General features: G+C 38.9%; 1 pseudogene; it reads left to right on the top strand.

Moving 5' to 3' along the window:
- Window positions 1–7,993, top strand: part of LOC133879210 (uncharacterized) — a 29,009-nt pseudogene extending 21,016 nt beyond the window's left edge.
- Window positions 7,994–13,049: the final 5,056 nt, after the last annotated feature.

Genomic DNA, 13,049 nt, shown 5'->3' with positions numbered 1-13,049 from the left:
CTTTAGAGAACCATGTATTTGATCTCATATTGCCACATAAGTATTCTTACTAGACCTTGATACAGACCTTCTTCATATCAAACCATTTTGAGAAGTGACTAATTATTTCAATATATGGTCACTTTATCTATGCAGCTGGTGTATCAGAAAACTCAAATTGTAGCGGAAGAGTCTTTATAAATGTTGCTATACTTGATTTACTGTTCTTGGATCGGTCACTTTAAGTTTAAATACTACAATTTGTGGATTGATGAAACGCTTATTTTCATAAGGATACTAAATCTTGTTTCGATATGCTTAATATCCAATTACAGGTAATCAGGAACTGATGATTCACAAAGCTGAAAAGAAATATGAAGTGGGTAAAGTGGCGGATGAGGAACAGGCAAAGCAAAGGCAAATAAGAGCTATTTTAAACAAACTTACTCCAACGAACTTTGAGAAACTTTTTGAGCAAGTGAAAGCGGTTAACATTGACAATGCTGCCACTCTAACAGGTGTCATCTCACAAATATTTGACAGAGCTTTAATGGAGCCTACTTACTGTGAGATGTATGTAAATTTCGGTTGTCATCTGGCTATGGAGTTGCTTGATTTCAATGAAGACAATGAAAAGATAACTTTTAAGAGAGTGCTTCTGAACAAGTGCCAGGAGCAATTTGAGAGGGGGGAAAGAGAGCAAGTAGAAGAAGTTGATGAAGAGGGTCAGATGAAACAGTTTGCAGTGGAAAGAGAAGAGAAGAGAGTTAAGGCTAGAAGACGAATGTTGGGTAACATTGGATTAATTGGGGAGTTGTACAAGAAGAAAATGTTGACTGAGCGAATAATGCACGCATGCATACAGAAATTTCTGGGTCAGTGTCAGGATCCTGATGGAGAATATGTTGAAGCTTTGTGCAAATTAATGAGTAATATTGGGGAGATGATCGACCATAAAAAGGCTAAGGAGCATATGGATAGATATTTTGAGAGAATGAAGACGCTATCCAATAATATGAATTTATCTTCTAGTGTCAGGTTCATGTTGAAGGATGCAATTGATTTGAGAAAGAATAAATGGCAGCAGAGGAGGAAAGTTGAAGGGCCGAAAAAGATTAATGAAGTGCACAGAGATGCTGGTAAAAAACGACAGGCGCAAGTTAGCTGGTTGGGTCATGCTTCGAGCATAAACAATTCAGCAAGAGGGGCACCTATGGATTTTGGTCCAACAGGGTCAATGATGTTGTCTTCCCCAAACGCTCAGATGGATGGTTACCGTGGAGTACCACCTACTCAGGATGTTCAGTCGGAGGAAAGACAGTCTTATGACGCTGGTCTCTCTCTCTCTTTTAAATTTTTGTTATATTAATTAATGATCAAATTTCAATTATTAGGATTCCATAGTTGAATCAATTGCGTACCGGTTCCAGCAACCTTAGTGTTTATTTTTCACCTCTTATCCATGATTTTTGGAATCAAAATATGCGTGTATGGAGCAAGTACTCCCCTCTAAAAGAAGCTTTCATTTTGAGTTCTTTACTTTGGCCAAGCCATCATTTTACTCTAGGCTATCTTTTAGTATCATCACTATGGGTCGTCAACCTGATAAATGTTATAAGGAAGACATCTTTTATAAATGACATAGAAAAAAATCTCCTATTTTTGACACTAGATATGTTTTATGGAATCTTTTCTAAACTCCCCACAATTTAAAGTAAAAGAGCATCTTATATATTGGATCATTTCAAAACTAGAGAACCATGTATTTGATCTCATATTGCCACATAAGTATTCTTACTAGACCTTGATACAGGCCTTCTGCATATCAAACCATTTTGAGAAGTGACTAATTATTTCAATATATGGTGATTTTATCTATGCAGCTGGTGTATCAGAAAACTCAAATTGTAGAGAATGAGTCTTTATAAATGTTGCTATACTTGATTATTGTTCTTGGATGGATCACTTTAAATTTAAATACTACAATCTGTGAATTTTGAGGATTGATGAAACCCTTATTTTAATAAGGATTCTGAACCTTGTTTTGACATGCTTAATATCCAATTACAGGTAACTTGGAACTCATGATCAAAGATCTAACCTTGACCAACCAGTTATTACTGAGAAAAATCAAGCAGTGGCAATGGTGGTTTTTGGTGGCACTAAACATTTTCTTCCTCGCTGTGGGCCAATCTGCTGTTGTTCTTATTGGGAGATTTTATTATGTCCAGGGTGGGAATGGTAAATGGATGGCTACTCTTGTTCAAACTGCTGGCTTCCCAATCCTTTTCATCCCACTATTTCTTACCCCTTCCTCTCAGCAACCTTCAACTTCTTTGGTCCCGCCCTCAATTAAAATTCATGCCTTGATCTACTTCTCTCTTGGAGTTCTGATATCTGGTGACAAAATGATGTATTCTGTTGGACTCTTGTACCTTCCTGCCTCTACTTACTCCCTCATATGTGTATCCCAATTAGCTTTTAATGCGGTTTTCTCTTACTACATCAATTCTCAGAAGTTCACTGCTTCAATTGTTAACTCTCTGGTTGTCCTCTCATTATCTGCTGCCCTGATTGCAGTCAATGAAGACTCTGAAGGACCATCAGGAGTTTCTAGGAGGAAATATATCACTTGCCTCCTTTGTACCCTAGGAGCTTCTGCACTTTCCTCTCTTTTGCTTTCCCTGATGCAGCTTTCCTTCCAAAAGGTTCTAAAAAGGGAAACATTTTCTGTGGTTTTGGAAATGCAAATCTATACATCACTTGTTGCTACTTGTGTTTCTATTGTGGGTCTTTTTGCAAGTGGGGAGTGGAAGAGTTTGCATGGGGAAAGGGAGGGTTTTGGTGCAGGAAGAGTTTCTTATGTAATGACTTTGGTGTGGACAGCTGTGGCTTGGCAGATTTGTTCTGTTGGTGTTGTGGGCTTGATTTTTATGGTGTCATCTCTCTTCTCCAATGTTATCAGTACTTCCTCTTTGGCTGTTACTCCTATTGCTACTATGATAGTTTTCCATGACAAGATGAATGACGTCAAGGTAATTGCTATGCTTCTGGCTATCTGGGGTTTTGCATCTTATAATTATCAGAATTATCTTTTTGATTCTAAGGCAAGTAGAACGCAAAAGGCAAGGAGAAAACAAAAGGATAAGGGCTTAATTCCTTCTCCTCAAACTCCATTACTGATGATGCACAAAGCTGAGAAGAAGTATGAAGTGGGTAAAGTGGCGGATGAGGAAGAGACAAAGCAAAGGCAAATAAGAGCTATTTTAAACAAACTTACTCCAACGAACTTTGAGAAACTTTTTGAGCAAGTGAAAGCTGTTAACATTGACAATGCTGCCACTCTAACAGGTGTCGTCTCACAGATTTTTTACAGAGCTTTAATGGAGCCTATTTACTGTGAGATGTATGCTGATTTATGTAGTCATCTGGCTGAGGAGTTGCCTGATTTCAATGAAGGTAATGAAAAGGTAACTTTCAAGAGAATTCTTCTGAACAAGTGCCAGGAGGAATTTGAGAGGGGGGAAAGAGAGCAGGAAGAAGAAGCTAATAAAGCTGATGAAGAGGGTGAGATCAAACAGTCAGCAGAGGAAAGAGTAGAGAAGAGAATTATGGCTAGAAGACCAATGTTGGATAACATTGGATTGATTAGGGAGTTGTACAAGAAGAAAGTATTGACTGAACGAATAATGCACGCATGCATACAGAAATTGTTGGGTCAGTATCAGGATCCAGATGAAGAAGATCCGATAGACAATACGACACAGTACCGGAAATCCGATAAGCGATCCACGAGCTCCTATCAGCAGCAGGGCTCCTCAGGCGCTTACGTTAAGGGCGGCGGGCCCACCCCTTCTCCGTCATACGGGTTATCCTCCGGCCACAGGTAAGGATCTTTTTGGTTTGTTTTTGGATTTCGAGGGTTTGTTGGAAGTTAGGGTTTTGATGGTTGTTTTGTGGTGGATAAGGGAATTAAGGTTTGGTTTTTTTGTTTGTTTTGCTGGCTTGTGATTTGGGTATTTTTGGGTGTGTGTTTCAGTTTGAAGAGGGATAACAATAATGCACAAGGAGGGCAGTCTAGGGCAAGCGTGCCCACTGTGAATTCCTCTCCGTTGGAGTCTAGTAATGTGTCGACGCCGCGTAGTGCTGCTGTACAGAATGGTTCCCATGTGCAGCCCCAATTTCATGGTAAGATTGTTTTTCTAAAAGAGAAAGAAAAAAAACAAAAAATTGTCTTTTACAGTTATGGTTTATTGCTTTGTGAATTTTGTTGGAGAATGTTGATGGGTTTTTATTGAAAGTCAAGGAAGCGTCATTGAGTTTCACGATGGATACTGCCTGTTTGATTGGGATGGAATTTGTTCCTTTTGTTTGTTTGTTTTTTCAATTTTATTTATTATTATTATTTTTTAATGGTGTGTGGTAGGAGCATCTGATATGCCGGTAACAAGCCCAGCTGAGTCGTCGGCTCCTCAGAGAAGCAACCGAACTGTTCCGAAGGTTCCAACTTCTCAACCTGCCTCCATGAGCTCTGACTCGGCAGCTCCCAGAACACCTATAAAGGGTATGACTAGAAGCTTTGGATATATATAGTTCCACTATGCATGAATTATAAGAATTTTGTTATAATATGCATGGGAGACTATTGATCTTGACATTGACTTGCAGTAGTAGAATAATATAACTAATGATATGCTTTTAATGGTTTCTATGGATCAGCCCCTGGAGATGCGTCTGAGGCATTCTCCTTCCAGTTTGGGTCCGTAAGTCCTGGTTTCATGAATGGGATGCAGGTATGCTTATGCCCTCACATTCACTAAATGCAATTTGTTTAGTTTTTTTCTCTATAGAATGGCGCTAGACATTTTTTCTTTACCTTATTTGATAGATTCAAATGATTATGTTGATTTTCGTTTTTGTAGGTTCCTGATCAAACTAGCACAGCCCCGCCAAATTTGGATGAGCAGAAACGGGACCAGGTTTGTACTTTTTTTTTTTTTTCGAGTCTCGTCTTCTGGTCTGCTTGTCTATTAAAAGTGAGACTTAATGGTAGCATCCTCTGTCCTCCCTTCCTTTTCGTCTATTGTTTCAAGTACTATGGAACTTTGAACGATGTACTATTCAAACTTGGTATAATTTTGGTGTACCATTTCCTTTGTGCTTGGGAATATGGCGTTGAGATAATTCAAGTACTCAGTTTGGGATGTTAGAAATTTATCGCACTTGGCATTTATATTTAGTAATTTAAGAAAGTTTTGTGTGATTTTTAATCTGCAGGCACGCCATGATTCTTTTAGATCTGCCGCTCCATTGCCAACTCCTTCTGCACCCAAGCAGCAGTTACCGAGGAAGGATGCAGGTGCTGTTAATCAACCTAATACTAGTGTGGCAGATCTACCAAACTTGGAACATTCCCGTGATCTACATATCATTATCTCCTCTGCTCCGTCAACAACGATTCCAGTTACAGTTAAGCCAAGAGCTGGTTCTATTGGAGAAAAGGTTGCAGACTCAATGCGGCCAAATAGCTCACATGGTGCTGAAAAGGGTGAATCTCCTAAACACGTGAGACCATCTGGTGAAGCTAGCTCATCACATCCTGAAAGGGATTCTGAGATTTGTTCAGAAAGCACTTTGCAGCAGTCTAAACATGACACTGAACCATTGGCGTCCAAGTCGTTAACGCCAGTGGCAACTAACCAGTCGGCAGTGTCTGCTGTTATTTCTTCTGAGGGCCTGGTATCCAATCCATTATCTTCTGCTTTGGTTTCTCCATTGCCAACTCCTTCTGCACCCAAGCAGCAGTTACTGAGGAAGGATGCAGGTGCTGTTAATCAACCTAATACTGGGGAGGCATATCCAGTGCCCAAAGCCAAAAAGGACGCACAAGTCTCACCTGCACCACCAGCAAGCCAACAACAGAAGCCTCCTGGTCTTCCTATGACTGGGATGTCCATCCCAAGGCCGTTTCACCAGTCACAGGTTTCTGTGCAATATGGTGGCCCCAACCAGCAGCTTCAATCTCAGGGTATGACAGCTGCCGCTTCGCTTCAAATGCCGTTGCATATGCCTTTAGCGATGGGAAATCCGCCCCAAGTGCAACCGCCTGTGTTTGTTCAAGGTCTCCAACCCCATCCTATGCAGACTCAAGGAATTATTCATCAAGGCCAGGGCTTGAGTTTCACCACTCAAATGGGTCCTCCTCAGTTGCCCCCTCAGTTAAGCAGTATGGGAATCACCATGTCCCCACAGTACTCCCAGCAGCAGGGAGGAAAATTTGGTGTTCCGCGTAAAACTACTGTCAAGACTACTCATCCAGACACACATGAAGAGTTGAGGCTTGATAAACGGGCAGATTCTTATTCAGATGGCGGGTCATCTGGTGTAAGAGGAAGGAAGAAGAGGAACAGAAAGAAATATATGAAGAAGAAAGGAGAAGGGTGTACGTTGGATTTGAGTTTGAATGATGAGAAGTTCAGCATCGAGCAGTGCGAAGATGTGGCATCGAGCAGTGTAAAGATGTGCGGAAGTAGTGTTCCCCGTAAAACTACTGTCAAGATTACTCATCCAGACACACAGGAAGAGTTGAGGCTTGATAAACGGGCAGATTCTTATTCAGATGGCGGGTCATCTAGTGTAAGAGGAAGGAAGAAGAGGAACAGAAATGGATATAGGAAGAAGAAAGGAGAAGGGTGTACGTTGGGTTTGAGTTTGAATGATGAGAAGTTTAGCATCGAGCAGTGCGAAGATATGGCATCGAGCAGTGTGAAGATGTGCGGAAGTAGTGTTCCCCATAAAACTACTGTCAAGATTACTCATCCAGACACGCATGAAGAGTTGAGGCTTGATAAACGGGCAGATTCTTATTCAGACGGCGGGTCATCTAGTGTAAGAGGAAGGAAGAAGAGGAACAGAAATAGATATAGGAAGAAGAAAGGAAAAGGGTATACGTTGGGTTTGAGTTTGAATGATGAGAAGTTTAGCATCGAGCAGTGCGAAGATATGGCATCGAGCAGTGTGAAGATGTGCGGAAGTAGTGTTCCCCATAAAACTACTGTCAAGATTACTCATCCAGACACACATGAAGAGTTGAGGCTTGATAAACGGGCAGATTCTTATTCAGACGGCGGGTCATCTAGTGTAAGAGGAAGGAAGAAGAGGAACAGAAATAGATATAGGAAGAAGAAAGGAAAAGGGTATACGTTGGGTTTGAGTTTGAATGATGAGAAGTTTAGCATCGAGCAGTGCGAAGATATGGCATCGAGCAGTGTGAAGATGTGCGGAAGTAGTGTTCCCCATAAAACTACTGTCAAGATTACTCATCCAGACACGCATGAAGAGTTGAGGCTTGATAAACGGGCAGATTCTTATTCAGACGGCGGGTCATCTAGTGTAAGAGGAAGGAAGAAGAGGAACAGAAATAGATATAGGAAGAAGAAAAGAAAAGGGTATACGTTGGGTTTGAGTTTGAATGATGAGAAGTTTAGCATCGAGCAGTGCAAAGATATGGCATCGAGCAGTGTGAAGATGTGCGGAAGTAGTGTTCCCCATAAAACTACTGTCAAGATTACTCATCCAGACACACATGAAGAGTTGAGGCTTGATAAACGGGCAGATTCTTATTCAGACGGCGGGTCATCTAGTGTAAGAGGAAGGAAGAAGAGGAACAGAAATAGATATAGGAAGAAGAAAGGAAAAGGGTATACGTTGGGTTTGAGTTTGAATGATGAGAAGTTTAGCATCGAGCAGTGCGAAGATATGGCATCGAGCAGTGTGAAGATGTGCGGAAGTAGTGTTCCCCATAAAACTACTGTCAAGATTACTCATCCAACACACATGAAGAGTTGAGGCTTGATAAACGGGCAGATTCTTATTCAGATGGCGAGTCATCTGGTGTAAAAGGAAGGAAAAAGAATAGAGGGCTTGTTTGGCAAAGGAAGGGGAATGATTTATCCCAAAAATAACTAACTTCAAAACATTTCAACTTTATATCACATCAATAATTTTTTATTATTATTTAAATAAAAAAATTCATTACAATTTTTTTTTTTTTTTTTTTTTTCACTTTTCTATACAAATTTTTTTTACTTTATATCACATCTATCAATTCTAACTCTCACTATCAATTCCTCATCCCTTAGAGCACTAGCAGCAGGTTCCCAACCATTTTTCCTATTTTAGGGAAAATTTAGGGAACCAAACCACTTTTTTTTTCCCTATACAAAAACACCCCACAACAGCTTCCCTTTATCTTTCCCTAAGATAAATATTCATCAATTTTAAGTATAAATATTTATAAAGAATAAATATTTATTAGAGAGAGATTATAATAGGTCTAATTTATTAAAAGGGCTTAAATAAACCAAGCTTTAAAACTAAAGAAAACTAGTTTAAGGTTCAGAACGCATGTGCGCTCGAGCACAATGAGTTTTGCTCAAGCCCATCAACATTTAGCCCAACACTGACGCTCGGCATGATTGCACTCAATCCCACACAAATGGTGCGCTCGATTGCAGAGTTGCTCCAGCAACATTCTTCAGCAGACAGCAAGTTCACGCACCTAACATCCGATTCCTTTAAGCATTATATCTCTTATCCAATTCTTCCCAGCCGTTAGATGCAATCAAAATCAAGTCATCTGGACCATCCATTTGTGTATAAATAGAGACGTACCCCCTTCGGTTCACGCACACCAATCCTCTTCTTCTTCCTTATTCCTCTGTTTTCTCTCCCGCAGGAAATGCTCTCTCTCTCTCTCTGGTTCTCTCACACTTCTCTTCTTTCTGTTTCTTTCTCTGGACAACAATTCATGATGGTCTTAGAGTAAATAATCAACAGAAATTTAGAGGAAGCTCTCTCTCTCTCTCTCTCTCTCTCTCTCGGTTTACAGTAGTTGGATCAAAAGAAAAGAAAAGAAAAGAAAAGATAAGCCAAACCAGAAACTCTCCCCTCTCTTCTCTGTATTTTTTGTAGAATCACTCACCCTTTACTCTCTCTGTTTCTTCTCGGGTTAGTAGCTTCTTGCCCCTCTTAAACCTCACGTTCAGTAGTTGAGAAGAGGAAGAAGAAAACTTTTCTTTCTCCTCTCATACTTTTGGTCCAGCAAGAAGAAGAAGAAGAACTTCTTCTTCTTCTTCTTCTTCTTCTCTCTCTCTCTCTCTCTCTCTCTCTCTCTCACACACACACACACACACACACACAGGTTGGTGAACAAAAACAGGAAAAGATCATCTCCATCTCACCAGCTCTTGCTCTTCTTTGTAAGTCTCTCTCTCTCGAGCTCTATGTCTCTCACTCTTTCGAGCTCTCTGTCCCTGTGTGTGTGTGTAATGCAACAAGAAAAGAAAAGGAAGATAAGAAGAAAAAGAAACAGAGAAGGCAAATAAGGAAAAGAAAAATATAATAAAGGAAAATGATATTTAAGTTTTTAAATAAGCTTTATTTGTGATTTTATGAGTTTTATTATTATAAGTTATCTAACGTTTTAAGTGATGTTTTAAATAGGGCTTTTCAAAGCGGAGTAATAATTTATAAAACACGCAGTTGTAATGCCCAAATAAAAGTCATTATTTAATAAAAGCACAGTTATGTTGTTCAAATGCTTTTAAAATATTATTAGGCATTTAATATATTAATGCCGTTATTGTGCTTAATTTTATAAAAGTATAAAATTAGAATTATTTTATAATTGTGACAATTAGTTATACTAATTATTATGTCTATAAAGAGATATTATGTTATTATGATTTAAAAGTGAAAAAGACTATTTTTATTAAAAATGATATTGTGGTCATTATTTGTAAATACCGTTATAATGTCCGTATAAAATATGTGGTATTAGAAATTAGGTTAAATGATTTATGAGTCATAAGTGAAATAAAGTGGTAAATAGTTACTTAGTATTTTACACTAATCGTATATGTATAACTATGCAGTTGTCTTTCTGTGGATCAATCTTTGTAGTAGGAAAGAACTGTAAGTATTCTACTCACTGAGAATGATACTGAATTCTTTAATGTAGTGATATATAGGTTTATTTAATGATATGCAATTGTTTAGGTTTAGGTATACGTGTAAGTGAGTATTACTAGAATACTTACAAAGAGTGGTTTGTTTGATTATGTGGTGTTATTAGTTTGTTTGATTACACGATGATATTGATTACTATGATATTGTGATATTAAATGGTATGTGATATAAATGGCATTGCATATTATACTATCATAAGATATGAACCTGTTAATAAGAAAGACCAAAGATTTAAGTCCTAAGGAATGAATGAACGAACAAATAACTTAGAGTTTAAGTCCCATGATAAGTGATGAGTGCCAAATATTGTGTATTTGGACCCCTTGATTTGCACTAGTTAGACCTTTAGCCTTGTTATTTTCTAATGTTTTGGTTAGTTTTTGTGTTTTCTGTTTCTATAGGATAATAAGAGAGGAATGACAAATTTCATAAGGAAATAGCTGGAAATTCGGAGATCCTGAAAAGTCGATCGATCGAAACTTTGCCCGAAGTCGATCGATCGAAATAAAAGTCGATCGATCGAAATTTCCCAGAAACTACTTTTGCAGAGCACGCCAGAATGCCCAATCAGAAGCCAAAAAGCAGTCCTCCCTCTGATTTCCGCTGCAGAACACGCTGGTTTCGTGTTTGTGGTTGTCTCTAGCTGCAGAGGAACCCTAGAGGAGGGTAGAAGAGTCATTTCTTGCCCTAAGCTTTCTTCTATAAAAGCCATGGCCATCCCCTTGTTGAAGAAGAGAGTAGAGAGAGTAGGAGAGGAAAGAATAGAGCAGAAACTCTGTAGATAGGTTTAATTTCGTGCTTCTTGTAGTGTAATTCAGTAGTTTATTTTCAGATGCTTTCTTTTTGTAGAGCTTTTCTTTCATTTCCATGGTTGTTCATCATTTTCTTGTGGTGTTCTTAGTCATGGAAGGCTAGTAACCTCAACTAGGGTTGAGGATGAAACCTTTCCATTGATGACACTCACAATTTTGCTGTACCACTTGCACATTTAATGATATATCATATTAGTTGTTCAAGTTCCATTCATTTAAAGCTTTATCTTTTGCAATGAATGTGGTTAGTGGTGGATAGAGGACATTTTATGTGTTTCAACCGACTAATACATTGTTTTATCGGTTTGAATGATGATATCCATTGTGATTGAATGATACATTGGATGTTTTGATTTCAATCGGTACTCTTTGTGATTTGTCAATGTGTTGGATTCATTTAATAATTCTTGGGTTTATGGTTAAGAAACTTGAATAACACCCTAAGCTTAATGTTCTTTGGGTGTTCAAGTGGGAACCAAGAGTGTGAGTTGTAGGATTTGGTTTGGTGGATTCCTTAACCTTAGTTCCCTTTTAATTTGCATATTTCATTACATCTTTTTCCTTTAGTCTTTTGTTCTTCAATCATTTCTCAAACCTTTGGAACTAGGTTAAAATGGGGTTAATCAAGCAAGACACTAATATTTGACCATTTCCCTGTGGGATCGACCTCGCACTTGCATAACACTATATTGCAAAACGATTCGTGCACTTGCGAGTACTATTTAAAACACACATCAATAAGTCCAGTTTGGTAAGAGACCCACGGCACTGATGAGGGAAAAAGTTAGTTAAAGTCCGTGGTATCTATCTATGATAAGACCGAGGATGATAAGACCCACGATATCTAAATGATAAGACTGTATCATGTGTTAGAGTCTCACGGTATCTATTCATCCATTTATGATAAGACCGTATCATGTGTTTAAGTCTCACGACATCTATCTATCCATCTACGCTAAGTAATGAGAGATCGAGAATATAAAAGTGTTAATAAGACTGTGCATATGATTCTGTCATTATATCATGTTATAGTATTGTGTATTGTTAAATGTATCAATATGTCATTATATTATGGGATGCAGTTGACTAACTCTTCCGACAGTATGAGATTGTGGTGTTAACCATAATCACATACGAGTTTATGTAGGATGGATAGAAGAGAAGGACTACTGGAATAATTCTGTTGATATGTAGTATTTAATATGTTGGGTTGTATTAGGATAAAACCATGGTTAAATATTATTAAGTGCCGCATGTGGCACATATGTTATTGCTTTAAGTGTATTTATTATATTAGAACACGTGATTCATATTTTAATATAATGAGGTAATACAGTCAGTTCTGAAGTATTATGTTTCCTAAATTTTTAAAGAAAAATTTATTTTCGCTGTCAATTATTTAACTCTGATGTTGTCGTAATGTCACATGGAAATCGAAATTTTCACTTATGCTTTTTTGTAAAAAGCAGGAAGGTTCTCTCTATTCGCCTGTCTCACCTGGCTTCAGCTTCTTTCGCGTCTGTCTCAGCCATTCGGTCAATGGCTAGGCTCTCTTCACAGCTCTCGGGGGTGTTCCTCTCTGTCTCTACGATTGTCTCGGTATCTCGGGGGTTGGTCTCGCCTCTCTTCATGCTGGCGATTTTGAACGGGCTCTTGCTGATTCCTTTGGCTTACCAAAAACCGTACTAGCTTTCCATTCTTAATGAACTTCCCAATCATTATTTGCAAGGACCTACAAGACTCGGTGCCGTGCCCTTTCGACTCATGGTAAGCAAAGTACCGATGGGCTATTCTGGTTGGCGGAGTGGCAATTATCTCCTTAGGCTTCTCATACATTGGGTCTTTTTTGATCACCGCAAGGACCTCCCCAATTGGGGAATTAAAGGGAGTCCAATTGTAATCATGGAATTTTTTTCTTTGTCTGGTGTCCGGCTGCATCCTAACTTTCTCGAAAGTCTTTTTTTTTTTTTTTTTTTGCTTTTCCCCTGAGCTAGACACCTAAGCGGATCCCTGCCCCAATAGTGCTTGGAGCGTCTCTTCTTGATTTATAAACTCCTCAGCTCTTTCCATGAACTCATGGAGATCACGTGATGGTCTCCGAGCTAGGTCTGTCATTAAAGGCCCATCTTTCCAGATACCCTGGAACAAGGCAGAGTGGACAAACTCCTCAGTAGGATTTTCAGTGGTGAGCCTCTCCTGATTAAAACGCAGAAGGAAATCTTTCAGTGA

This window comes from Alnus glutinosa, chromosome 10 (assembly GCF_958979055.1).
Source record: "Alnus glutinosa chromosome 10, dhAlnGlut1.1, whole genome shotgun sequence".
Taxonomy (NCBI): domain Eukaryota; kingdom Viridiplantae; phylum Streptophyta; class Magnoliopsida; order Fagales; family Betulaceae; genus Alnus; species Alnus glutinosa.
Note: the sequence above shows the minus strand (reverse complement) of the source record. Positions and strands in the feature narration are given on the sequence as shown.